This window comes from Moschus berezovskii, chromosome 19 (assembly GCF_049115385.1).
Source record: "Moschus berezovskii isolate FMDL1 chromosome 19, NW_MosBer_1.0, whole genome shotgun sequence".
NCBI classification, from domain to species: Eukaryota; Metazoa; Chordata; class Mammalia; order Artiodactyla; family Moschidae; genus Moschus; species Moschus berezovskii.
The window spans coordinates 11,447,606-11,461,545 of record NC_142478.1 but is presented as its reverse complement, the minus strand read 5'-3'; positions in this window follow the sequence as shown (position 1 = coordinate 11,461,545).

The following is a 13,940-nucleotide window of genomic DNA, read 5'->3' as shown; positions in this document are numbered from 1 at the left end:
TGAACTTCACTGACACCAAAGGAGGCATGATGGATTGTACTGTTACTATCTCTGGAAAGCATATGTTTTAGGAAATACAATTGATGTATAGGAAATATAGCTGTACTATGAACTCTCCTTTATTTTCACATTTTTATTATGTCCATTCCTCCCTATTCACTTTTCTAATTTGGGGGTGGGATGAGAAAATTGTTAGATAGGACTCCTACTTTTACAATCCCATATATTGCTGGAATTTCATTAACAGAAGAGTTGTTATAAAATAAGTATTTTTGTAAAAATAAATGAGTTAAAATATCAAGTTACATAATTCTGATTAATTCTCTTGGACTGTCAATAGTAAAATCCACTAGATAACCAGTTGACAGTTATGAAAAAGAAATAGTTATCTGTATACAGTGCAAATGATATGATGAGTAAAATTTGACAAAACAAAAATATTAGAAGCAATTTATACAATTCTCATCTCTCAAAATCTGACAGTGTTTAGCTCTGTCACTGGTTACATAGGATGCAAAATAGAACACAGAATGGTGCTGAGAATTCTTGAAGTCTCAAGATTAAAATATTGAAGAAACTTAACATCATGTATTTTGTTTTCTTTAAAACATTGACCAAATTTTTATTTCCTCCTGAAGCAATAGGCCACAAAATGAAACTGCAAAGGTGTAAAAAAAAAAGTACCTAAGTTCTGAAAAAGGGACTACCTAGAACCAGAGACCTCATCAGCCACTGCAGACAACACAGCATGTATTTAGAGATGGCACAGTTCAGTTTTCTCCTACAATATTTTTTTATCAAAATTTTACTTAACACTGAGTTTTTATCATTCCAGATTATAGTCAGCATTTTTGTAAACTTTGAATCATTAAATAAATCATAGTCTCACTTATCTAGACTCCAACACTCCAACAAAATGATTTCTAGACTTCCTACGCATTATTGTTAATAAGTTTCTATTTACATCCCTTTGTAACACTTTTGAAATTAAAATGTGCCTTAATTTATTTCAGATTTGTATTATGGATATTGTCTACAGAGAAAATACAATCACATTATGGTTGAGAAGAAAATGATAATAAGAGAAGTCTAGGAAATATCCAGAAAACATTTACCATAGTTCATGGAATTAGATAAATCAATTAGTTGAAAAAATTTAACTCAGTGATTTTGCTACTTGACAGTATTGATACACTTATCCCCTAATTTTGGAATAACTGATTTTAAATTTTGTATAATTTTACTTCAACATCTACTTCTTTTTAAGAACAATCATGTTTATTCCCTATAAAGTAAATGGAAATGCTACCATTTGTATTGAGAAATGTCTCTCAAGTTCTGAAAGTAGTACTTTTCTTCTTCATTATCAGGGATAATCTTTTCTAATACCTTCTGGGCAATATGTATAGACAATGCAAAAATGATACTTCAAGCACACATACTGGTGGTGTGTTTTTAGAATCATTTCTTGATCACTAATGAAGAAGGCGAAAGGTTAGCTGGAAAGAGAAGATTCTCAAAAAGCATGAAAAATGTTTTCTGATCAGACATGCTACAATGTAGAGGAGGTGCTAGATTTGATTTATGTTGCCCAATCAAATAAGAGGTTGTTGGAAAGAGACTGCTTTCCACTATCTACCAAAACTGGATTCCATTTACAACTTCATGAAGGCAGGAACAACATCTGTCTTTTTTAGCATGTGTCCAAGCATGGGCACAATGCCTGAAAAATAATAGTTATCCTATCAGTAATATTTGTAAAGGAATGAAATTCAGATTTTGGAAAGTGAATGGAAGGACATTCCACTACTCTGGAGGATTTTCTCTGCAGAAAATATGCTTCCGTTGAGAGATGGGAGGTCAGGAAATCCCAAGATAACCGTGATGGTATATACCTTGTGGTTTAGATCATCTGGTTCAAGCTTTGTCTGTAAAGGTCAGATGATAAATATTAGGCATTGAAGGCCAGTCTTCCTTACAACTACTCCATTCCGCTTTTACAGTATAAAAACAACCATAGACAATAAACGAAAGAATTGGTATGGCTGGGTTTGGCTCATTAGTGGGCCATAGTTTCCCAAGTCATGATCTAATTATGAACCACTTTCTCCCGACTACCTTTTTTTACCAGTACACTTTTAAAAATTTAAACAGTTTTCATATTTTATCTTTGATTGTGGTAAAGCTAAAGTTGAAACTCCAATACTTTGGCCACCTCATGCGACGAGTTGACTCACTGGAAAAGAGTCTGATGCTGGGAGGGATTGGGGGTGGGAGGAGACGGGGATGACAGAGAATGAGATGGCTGGATGGCATCACCGACTCGATGGACATGAGTTTGAGTGAGCTCCGGGGGTTGGTGATGGACAGGGAGGCCTGGCGTGCTGTGATTCATGGGGTCGCAAAGAGTCGGACACGAGTGAGCGACTGAACTGAACTGACTGAAAGTAGACATAACAAAAATTTACCTTTTAACCCATTTTTTAATTCAATATTTCCAATGTAACTTTTTTAAAGTTTTATTTATTTAATTGGAGGATAATTATTTTACAATATTGTGATTGTTTTTGCCATACATCAATATGAATCAACCATTCTTAAGTACACAATTCAGCAACATTAAATGCATTAGCATTTTTGTGGAAAGACCATCCTTATTCATCATCCCATTCAGCTTTTTCATTATCCCATACTGACATTCTTTACCAGTTAACCAATAACTCCCCATACCCATCTCCCTCCAGCCCCAGGTGACCACTGTTTTACTTCTGTCTTTATGAATTTACTATCTGTATTTCACCACGTGGGCTCATACAATATTTGTCCTTTTGTATCTAGCTTATTTCACTTTGTATAATATCATCAAGATTCATCCATCTTGTAGCACACATCAAAGTTTAATTTTTTCTGTAGGATTTATTTTTTAGAGAAGTTTTAGGTTCATAGCAAAACAGAGAAAATATAGCAATTTCCTATATACCCCTGACCCTGCACAGGCACAGCCTCCTCATTATCAACATCCCCTATTAGAGTGGTACATTTGTTACAGTTGACGAACCTACACTGATAAATCATTATCACCCAAGAAAGAAATAATGATTTCTCTCTTGACCTTACATGTTCTATGGGTTTAACAAATTTTGGATAATATGTGTCCAATACTTTTACTGCCCTAAAAATCTCCCTACTGTGACTATTCATCCTTCCCTGTCTCATTCCCTAGTGACCACTGATACTTTTACTACATCCTTAATTTTGCCCTTTCCAGAATGTTACATGGCTTCCCTTGTGGCTCAGACCGTAAAGCATCTGCCTGCAATGTGGGAGACATGGGTTCAATCCCTAGGTTAGGAATATACCCTGGAGAAGGAAATGGCAACCCACTCCAGTACTCTTGCCTGGAAAATTCCATAGATGGAGGAGTTTGGTGGGCTACAGGCCATGGGGTCGCAAAGAGTCTGACACAACTGAGTGACTTCAATTTCAGAATGTTATATGACTGGATTCATAAAATATGTGGCCTTTTCAGACTGGCTTCTTTTATTTAGTAATGATCATTTAAGGTTCCTCCATGTCTTTTCATGACTTGATAGCTCACTTCTTTTAGTGCTGAATAATATTCCATTGTCTGAAGGTACCAGTTTATTTATCTTTTCACCTACTAAAGGACATTTTGGTTGCTTTCAAGTTTTAGCAATTATAAATAAAGCTGTTACAAATACCTCATCTCACATGCTAGCAAAGTAATGCTCAAAATTCTCCAAGCCAGGCTTAGGCAATACGTGAACCATGAACGTCCAGATGTTCAAGCAGGTTTTAGAAAAGGCAGAGGAACCAGAGATCAAATTGCCAACATCCGCTGGATCATCAAAAAAGCAAGAGAGCTCCAGAAAAACATCTATTTCTGCTTTATTGACTATGCCAAAGCCTTTGACTGTGTGGATCACAACAAACTATGGAAAATTCTTCAAGAGATGGGAATACCAGACCACCTGACCTGCGTCCTGAGAAATCTGTATGCAGGTCAAGAAGCAACAGTTAGAACTGGACATGGAGCAATAGACTGCTTCCAAATAGGAAAAGGAGTACGTCAAGGCTGTATACTGTCACCCTGCTTATTTAACTTATTTGAAGAGTACTTCATGAGAAACACTGGGCTGGAAGAAGCAGAAGCTGGAATCAAGATTGCCGGGAGAAATATCAATAACCTCAGATATGCAGATGACACCACCCTTATAGCAGAAAGTGAAGAGGAACTAAAGAGCCTCTTGATGAAAGTGAAAGAGGAGAGTGAAAAAGCTGGCTTAAAGCTCAACATTCAGAAAACTAAGATCATGGCATCTGGTCCCATCACTTCATGGGAAATAGATGGGGAAACAGTGTAAACAGTGTCAGACTTTATTTTTTTGGGCTCCAAAATCACTGCAGATGCTGACTGCAGCCATGAAATTAAAAGACGCTTACTCCTTGGAAGAAAAGTTATGACCAACCTAGATAGCATATTAAAACACAGAGACATTACTTTGCCAACAAAGGTCTGTCTAGTCAAGGCTATGGTTTTTCCAGTTGTCACGTATGGATGTGAGAGTTGGACGGTGAAGAAAGCTGATCGCTGAAGAATTGATGCTTTTGAATTGTGGTGTTGGAGAAGACTCTTGAGAGTCCCTTGGACTGCTAGGAGATCCAACCAGTCTTTTTGAAAGGAGATCAGTCCTGAGTGTTCATTGGAAGGACTGATGTTGAAGCTGAAACTCCAATACTTTGGCCACCTGATGCGAAGAGCTGACTCATTGGAAAAGACCCTGATGCAGGGAAAGATTGAAGGTGGGAGGAGAAGGGGATGGCACAGGATGAGATGGTTGGATGCCATCACTGGCTCAATGGATATGAGTTTGAGTAAAGTCCGGGAGTTGGTGATGGACAGGAAGGCCTGGCATGCTGCAATTCATTGGGTCACAAAGAGTTGGACATGACAGAGTGACTGAACTGTACTGAACTGATAAACACCTATGTTCAGGGTTTTGGGCAGACATAAGGTTTCAGCTCCTTTGCTGGATCACATAGAAGAGATATATATACTTTTGTAAGATACTGCTAAACTGTCTTCCAAAATGGCTGTACCGTTTTGCATTCCCTTCAGGTATATGTGAGGGTTCCTCTTGCTCCACATCCTCACTATTATTTCATGTTTCCAGTGTTTTGGATTTTAGCCATTCTATTAATCATGTAATAGTATCTCACTGTCATTTTAAGTTCTACTTCCCTGACAACTCATGATGTCGATTCTCTTTTCATATGCTTGTTTTCCATCTCTATGTATTCTTTGGTTAGGTGTCCGTAAAGTTTTGAGTCCATTTTTTAATAGAATTTTTTCTTATTGTTAACTTTTAAGAGTTATTTGCATATTTTGAATATGCAAAGATGTATCTTTTGCAAATATATCTTTAAATCTGTAGTTCGTCTTCCCATTTTCTCGACCCTGGACTTTTCATAGAATTTTACATAAACATTCCAAATATGTTTCAAGTGTCCCATGAAAAATTCAGGGAAAATGCACTTTTGGTGAGGGTTAGGACACTACTCCCGAGCCAGTACAGAGAGATCAGTAATAACAAGTGAAAGATTACATGTGAAAATAGAAGTCACAGGAGTAAACTCATGTTGCACTGTCCAGCTGTCACATTTTGCTAATACCAGCTTTGAAGATTGTCCTTGGGCATATCAACACTCTGATGTGATTGCAGAAAAGTTTATTAGGGTTCTTGGGTCTGGTGAAATTGAATAAGCACATTTTCCCACTGAATGCAGCTATAAAACTTGGACAGAATGCATGAGCAGCTCTTTGGGAAATCTGAAGAGTAAACAGTAGCAGGCAAATGAGAAAGAAGATCAGAATTCTAAGAGCCACTAAACCACAAATAACTTATTATTTTCCATCTCTGATATTTCTAAACCCGGTCTCAATGCAGCCTGCAAGCCAGAAGTAGGAATTCTTGCAGGGTGATAGAGTTTCAGAAGAAGCTCTCAGATTTTGACTTGCAAGATGAGAAAGGGATCCTCTAATGGTCAGAGGGAATGGGATTAAAAAAAACTCATGTGTTGTTTTCTATCTTTCCTTCTTCCCCTAGTCCTCAAGTGATCTAGAACAACTGATGATTACATTGGAAACAATAGCTACAATGATGGTTTGCGTGTGTGTGTGCTAAGTCGCTTCAGTCGTGTCTGACTCTTTGCGACCCCATGGACTATAACCCACTAGGCTACTCTGTCCATGGGATTCTCCAGGCAAGAATACTGGGGTGGGTTGCCATGCCCTCCTCCGGGGGATCTTCCCAACCCAGGGATCGAACCCGAGTCTCTAGTGTCTAACCTGCATTGGCAGGAAGGTTCTTTACCACTAGCACGACCCACAATGATGGTTTGGGGACACACAATGGGGAATTTGAAACTTCCTTGCAAATCAGAAGAGCTGAGGCCCTAAGAGTGTGGGAAGGGAGCACCTATTGCTTTTCCCTCTCTTTCTTCTTGCTGCATCTAGACTCAGGACATGACTACAGTTGCAAGGATAGAACTAGTAAAATAAAGTCCAATTCTGGCTAAACTAAAAAGAGGAGTCTCGGAGAAACAGAAAACATTCCAGGGATGTCAAAGAGAAGAAAGAGTCGAAGGGTAACCAGAAAAAAAAAAAATTAGTCTATTAACTATTGGGTACACTCCCAGTATGCCCATGTAGAGCTTTGACAGAAAATAGTGTTCCATTAACTTTGAGAACTGAACTACAAGATAGATCACTACCCAGAAGTAAGAATGGCCACATGGTGGCATACACATAGTGAAGTGAAAGTGTTAGTTACTCAGTCCTGTCTGACTCTTTGTGATCCCATGAATTGTAGTCCACCAGGCTCCTCTGTCCTTGGAATTCTCCAGGCAAGAATACTGGAGTGGGTAGCCATTCCCTTCTCCAAGGGATCTTCCCAACCCAGGGATCAAACCCAGGTCTCCTGCACTGCAGGCAGATTCTTTACCATCTGAGCCATTAGGGAAGCCCACACACATAGGACAAATACAAATAATATTGCAAAGGGATTGATGAAGGAAGTGACATTGGGACCATAATTCCCATAAGGCTTGTCAGAACTTGCAATCTGAAAAAAGTCAGTTCAATTGCCTGCTAAAACAAAAAATAGCAACAGTCTCCAGAGAGTTAAACAAGACCCAGAGAATCCTAGCATAATATTCAAATGTCCAGGATGCAATCCAAAATTTCATGGCATACGAAGAACCAGGAAATGTCAATTTGTGTGAAAAGGCAACAAAGGGATGCCAACACTGAGATGACACAGATGTTTGGGATTATCTAACAAAGACTTTAAAGCAACTATTTACAAAATTATACAGGAAGTAAGGTCAAAGACTATTAAAATGAATGAAAAAAGATAAGTCTCAACAAAGAAATAAAAAATGAATAAATAAAAATCAGGGAATTCTAGAATTGGAAAAGGGTATTTAAAGTGTGAAATTTACTGGACAGACTCAATACTGAAAGGAAATAACAAAACAAGAAGTGAACTTGAAGATGAGTAATAAAAATTATCTAATCTGAATGATAAAGTGGGAAATGATTGCAAATTATGACCAGAACCTCAAGGATTTGTGGTGCATTTCCAAAAGCTTTAAATTTTGTATCATTAGAAACACAAAAGGAGAGGGAAGAAAGCATTATTCTGGGAAATATCTGAAGAAATAGTGGCAGAAAACTCCCCCAATTTAGGGAAAGACATACCCTTACAGATTCAAGAAATGCAACCATCCTTAAACAGAATATACCCAGAGAAATTCCCACACAGACATATCATATTTAAATTCTTCAAAACTAAAACAAAGAAAAAATCTTGTATGTTTATAGAAAACATTGCATTATTTATAAGGCAATAATGATCTGAATGGTCATATTTCTGATAAGAAAAAAATTGGAATCTAGAAGGAAGTAGAATAGCACTTTCAAAGTGCTGGGAGGAAATAAAACACCTAGAATCCTATATCATGCAAAAATATCATCCATAATTGAAAGTGAAACAGAGACATTAACAGATAAAGGAAAACTGAAAGAATGCAGTGTCAACAGATCTGGTATAAAGGATCTGCTAAAGGAATTTCAACAGAGTAAAGGAAATGATATCAGAGGGGAAGTTGGATGGTAAGGAGTAAATTAATCACAGGAGAAGGAAAATAGTTTGGTAAGGATAACATGCTGTTCTTCTCTTGAATTTTTTTTTAAAATATGTTTGATAGCAGAAAGCAAAAATTATAACATTAACTTATATGATTTTCAGTGTTTGCAGAATGTAATACATAATATATTATAAGTGGGAGGGAAGCACAGGACCCGAAATGGCTGTTAAGTTTCTACATTCTACCTGAAGAAATAAACTACTGATTTTAAGTTGACTGAGAAAAGTTAAGCATGCATATTATAATCTCTAGAGCAACCACTAAAATCCTGTACAAAGAAATAGGTTGAAAAAGAAAGTAAAACAGAATACTAGAAATAGTCATCAAGTAACTTGAAAGAAGCTGGAAACGGAGAAGCAGAGGAACAAATAATAGGAGAAATAAATATAAATCAAGCAATAAAATGGTAGACCCAATTCCAAGCATACCAAGAATTATACCAGACAAAAATGGCCTTAAAATGCTAACTAAAAGAAATTAGGGTTGCAGTGCTGGAGAAGACTCTCGAGAGTCCCTTGGACAGAAAGCAAATCAAACCAGTCAATCCTAAAGAAAATCAACCCTAAATATTTTTTGGAAGGACTGATGCTGAAGTTGAAGCTCCAGTAATACTTTGGCCACCTGATGAGAAAAGCCGACTCATTGGAAAACACCCTGCTGCTAGGAAACACTGAAGTCAAAAGGAGAAGAGGGCCGCAGAGGATAGATGGTTGGATGGCATCACTGACTCAATGGACACGAGTTTGAGCAAACTCCGGGAGATAGTGAAGGACAGGGGAGCCTGGTGTGCTGCGGTGCGTGGGGTTGCAAAGAGTCAGACGTGACTTAGCAAACTAAACAACAACAATAAAGACAGTAGAATGTATTTTTCTAAGTTAATTTATTTTTAATTGAAGGATAATTGCTTTACAGAATTTTGCTGTTTTCTGTCAAACCTCAACATGACTCAGCCATAGGCATACACATGTCCCCTTGCTTTGGAACCTCCCTCCCTCCTGCCCATCCCACGCCTCTAAGTTGATACACAGCCCCTGTTTGAGTTTCCTCAGCCATACAGTAAATTCCCCCGGGCTGTCTGTTTTACATATGGGGATGTAAGCTTCCATGTCACTCTCTCCACACATCTCACCCTCTCCTCCCTCTCCCCGTGTCCATAAGCCTATTCTCCACATCTGTTCCTCCACTGCTGCCCTGTAAATACATTCTTCAGTGCCGTTTTCCTAGATTCTGTATATTTGCGTTAGAATATAATCTGACCCATTTCACTCTGTATAATAGGTTCTAGGTTCATTTTTTCAAAAAAGGAAGAAAAACATGACCCAACTTTATGCTGTTTATAAAAACTTATAAATGTAATTATAGAGATTGATTAAAAGTAAAAGGATATGAAAAGATACACAATACAAGTACAAATGTAAAGGAAGTTGGAATGACTATACTGATATGGGACAAAATAGACTTCAGAGCAAATAAACTTACCAGACACAAAAAGGAACATTACATAACAGTGAAGCAAATTTACCAAGAACACATAACAATCTTAAATATTTATGTGCCAAAGCACAGCCTTAGAATGCATGAAACAAAAAGGAGAGAATTGAAGGGATGAGAAGACAAATTCAGAACTGTAGTTTGAGATTTCAACACTCCTGTCTCAGTAATTATTAGAATGAATAGATGGAAAATTAGCGAGGATACATAAGAACTGAAAAGCATCATCAGCCACTGGATCCATTTGACTTTTACAAAACCCATGACAATACTTTTTTTTTTTCAAGTTCACTTGGAACATTGACTAAGATAAGCCATGTATAGGCCTGGCGTGCTGTGATTCGTGGGGTTGCAGAGTCGGACACGACTGAGCGAACTGAACTGAACTGAACAAATACAAAATAATTAAGACCAGATAGAGTGTGTTGTCATAATCTGCCTGTAGTGCAGGAGAACTGGGTTCTATCCCTGGATCGGGAAGATCTCCTGGAAGAGGAAATTGTAACCCACTCTAGTATTCTTGCCTGGAAAATCCCATGGACAGAGGAGCCTGGTGGGCTACAGTCCATGGGGCTCACAAAGAGTTGGACATCCTGGACAACTAACAGTTTCAGTATTTCAGAGTATGTTCTCTAATCAAAATGGAATTAGATTGGAAATGGATAACAGAAAGCTAACAGAAAAATTTCAGAAGACTTGAATATTTAGTAAGACATTCCTAAATAATCCATGCTTCAAAGAAGAATTCCCAAGGGAAAAAAGATAATATTTGAACATATAAAAATTTGTGAGAGAGAGAAAATAGTCCTCAGTTGTACATGTATATCATTCATTGCTTGATTTGAAAAAGAAGGAATGTTTAAAATTAATAATAAACTTCTACTTTAATGAAAAGAGCAAAATAAACAAGCAGAAATAATAAAATAAGAAAGAGAAAAAAATTAATAAAATTGAAAAATTTGTTCAGTTGATATACCTCTACTAAGACTAACAGAGAAAGTACAAAAACCCAAATTGCTAATCAGGGTGCAAAGATGTCATGTCACCATAAACTGTGAAGCCGTTAGGAGAAAGCTGTGGCAAGTCCATATATATGACTTTGAGAACTTACATGAAATTATACAAGTTCTTGAAAAACGAACTCCCAAGAATTATCAAGTGGAAATAGGTAAGCTGAGTCACTCTAGAACTATTGAAGAAATTAAATTCATTTTTTATAACCCTCCAGAAAGGAAATTTTGGGGCCCAGATGGTCTCCCTGGAGAGCCTTACCAAACATTTAAGGAAAAAGTAAAACCAATTCTACACAATCTCTAAAATAAAATAGAAGAGGAGAGAATACTTCATAACCTGTTCTGGAAGGCCAGAACCTTCCTAATGAAATTAGATGGAAAGAAAATTACAAAAAAAATCCCTTATTAAAATTAGATTTAAAATCCTCAACAAAGTATAATACAAAATCCAGCCCAGCAATATATAACACCACACCACAACCTTGCAGGAGATCAGGGCTGTTTCTATATTTAAAAAGTGATTGGTATAATCCATGTTACAGTCTAAGGAGAAAATCAATATGATTATTCATGATTATTAATTATTGAATAAAAAACATTTGACAAAACTCCATGATAAGAACTCTCAGTGGACTGGGAGTAAATGAGAACTTTTTGCATCTTGATAAAAATCATCCACAAAAATCCTATAACTAATTTCATATTTGGTAAAAGAATGACTGCTTTACCACTAAGACTGAAAAGAAAAGAATTTCTACTCTCTCTAATGACATTCAGTATTAAACGACAAGTCCTGGTTAGCTCAATAAGAAAAGAAAAAACTTAAAGTCACACAGATAAGGAAAAGAAAGAAAGAAAATTGCCCCTACACTCAGATAATATGATTCCATATGTAGAAAATCCCAAGGAGTATATTTTTTAAATATATATATTTATTTATATATAAATATATATATATAAATATAAATATAATATATATATTATATTTTTATTATATTATATAATATAAATATAAATATATATTTATTTATATATTTATATATAAACAATGTTTTTAGCAAAGCCGCAAGCTAGAAGGCAGCAGAGAGAACAATTGTATTTCTATATCTATGCGGCAGTCCATGGGGTCGCAAAGAGTCAGACACGACTGAGCGATTGAACTGAACTGATGTAATAAACAGTTTGTTGTTGTTGCTGTTGTTTAGTTGCTTAGTCATACCCAATTCTTTTTTGATCGTGTAGATTGTAGCCAACCAGGCTCCATGGGCCATCGATTTTCCCAGGCAAGAATACTGGAGTGAGTTGCCATGCCCTCCTTCAAGTGATGGTCCCAACCCAGGAATCGAACTCACATCTCCTGAATTGGCAGGCAGATTCTTTACCACTGAGCCACCAGGGAAGCCCAATAAACAGTTAAAAATCATAATTTAAAAATTAAAACATGAAAAAAAAATTAAAACATGAACTCCAACTCCAATAAAGGAAATGCCTTAATGTGGGCTTCCCGGGTGGGCATCTCACCCTGTGCCCACATACCCATTCTCTACATCTGTGTTGGTCTTGTGCCACGAATAGGCTCATTTGTGCCGCCTTTCGGCATTCCATACACATATGATGCTTGTTTCTCTCTTTCTGATTTACTTCACTCTGGATGACAGACTCTAGGTCTATCCACATCTCTACAAATGACCCAATTCCATTCCCCTTTATGGCTGAGTAATATTCCATTGCATATATATATCACATCTCCTTATCCATTCATCCATCTGTTGATGGACATTTGGGTTGCTTCCATGTCCTGTGTTTAGAGTCCTTTTTATTTTCATAATGGTTCCAAACTGGACTGGAAGCAACCAAAATGTCCTTCAACAGGTGAAGGTGAGTGAAGAAACAAATGGAGGGACATTGAGAATTTACTGTTATCAATGAAGAGGAAAGAACTCTCAACACAGACAACATATATTCCAAAGGAAGTATGCTGAGGAAAAGTAGTCTCAAAAGTTTCTATGTAGTATGATTCTGTTTATATGGCATTCTCAAAAAGACAAACTAGAGTCTTTGAAGAGGTTTGATTTTATAGGGATAGGATGATGGTATGTCTTAATGTTCAAAATCCTTCAAGCTAGGCTTCAATAGTACATGAACTGAGAACTTCCAGATGTATAAGCTGGATTTAGAAAATGCAGAGGAATCAGAGATCAAATTGCCATCGTTCATTGGATCATAGAAGAAACAAGGGCATTACGAAAAATATATATCTACTTCTGCTTCATTGACTACACTAAAGCCTTTGGCTGTGTGGATCACAACAAACTGTTGAAAATTCTTAAAAAGTTGGGAACACCTTACCTGTCTCCTGACAAACCTGTAGGCAGGTCAAGAAGCAACAGGGCAAGCTAGACATGAAACAATGGACTGGTTCAAACTTGGAAAAGGAGTCCATGAAGGCTGTATATTGTCACTCTGCTTATTTAACTTACACGCAAATTATATCATGTGAAATGCCAGCCTGGATGACTCAAGCTGAAATCAAAATTTCTGGGAGAAATATCAATAACCTCAGATATGCAGGTGACACCACTCTAATGGCAGACAGTGAAGAAGAACTAAAGAGCCTCTTGATGAGGGTGAAAGGGGAGAGTGAAAAAGCTGGCTTAAAACTCAGCATTCAGAAACAAAGATCATGGCATCCAGTCCCATCATTTCATGGCGAATAGGTGGGGAAACAATGGAAACAGAGACAGAATTTATTTTCTTGGGCTCCAAAATCACTGAAGATGGTGACTGCAGCCATGAAATCAAAAGACACTTACTCCTTGGCAGAAAAGTTATGACCAACCTGGACAAGGTCCGCCTAGTCAAGGCTATGGTTTTTCCCGTGGTCATGTATGGATGTGAGAGTTGGACTGTGAAGAAAGCTGATCGCCGAAGAATTGATGCTTTTGAACTGTGGTGCTGGAGAAGACTCTTGAGCATCACTTGGACTGCAAGATCAAACCAGTCAATCCTAAAGGAAATTGGTCCTGGATATTCCTTGGAAGGACTGATGCCGAAGCTGAAAGTCCAAGCCTTTGGCTACCTGATGTGAAGAGCTGACACACTGGAAAAGCCATTATACTGGGAAAGATTGAAGGCAGGAGGAGAAGGGGTCAGCAGAGGATGAGATGGTTGGATGACATCAACAACTCAATGGACATGAGTTTG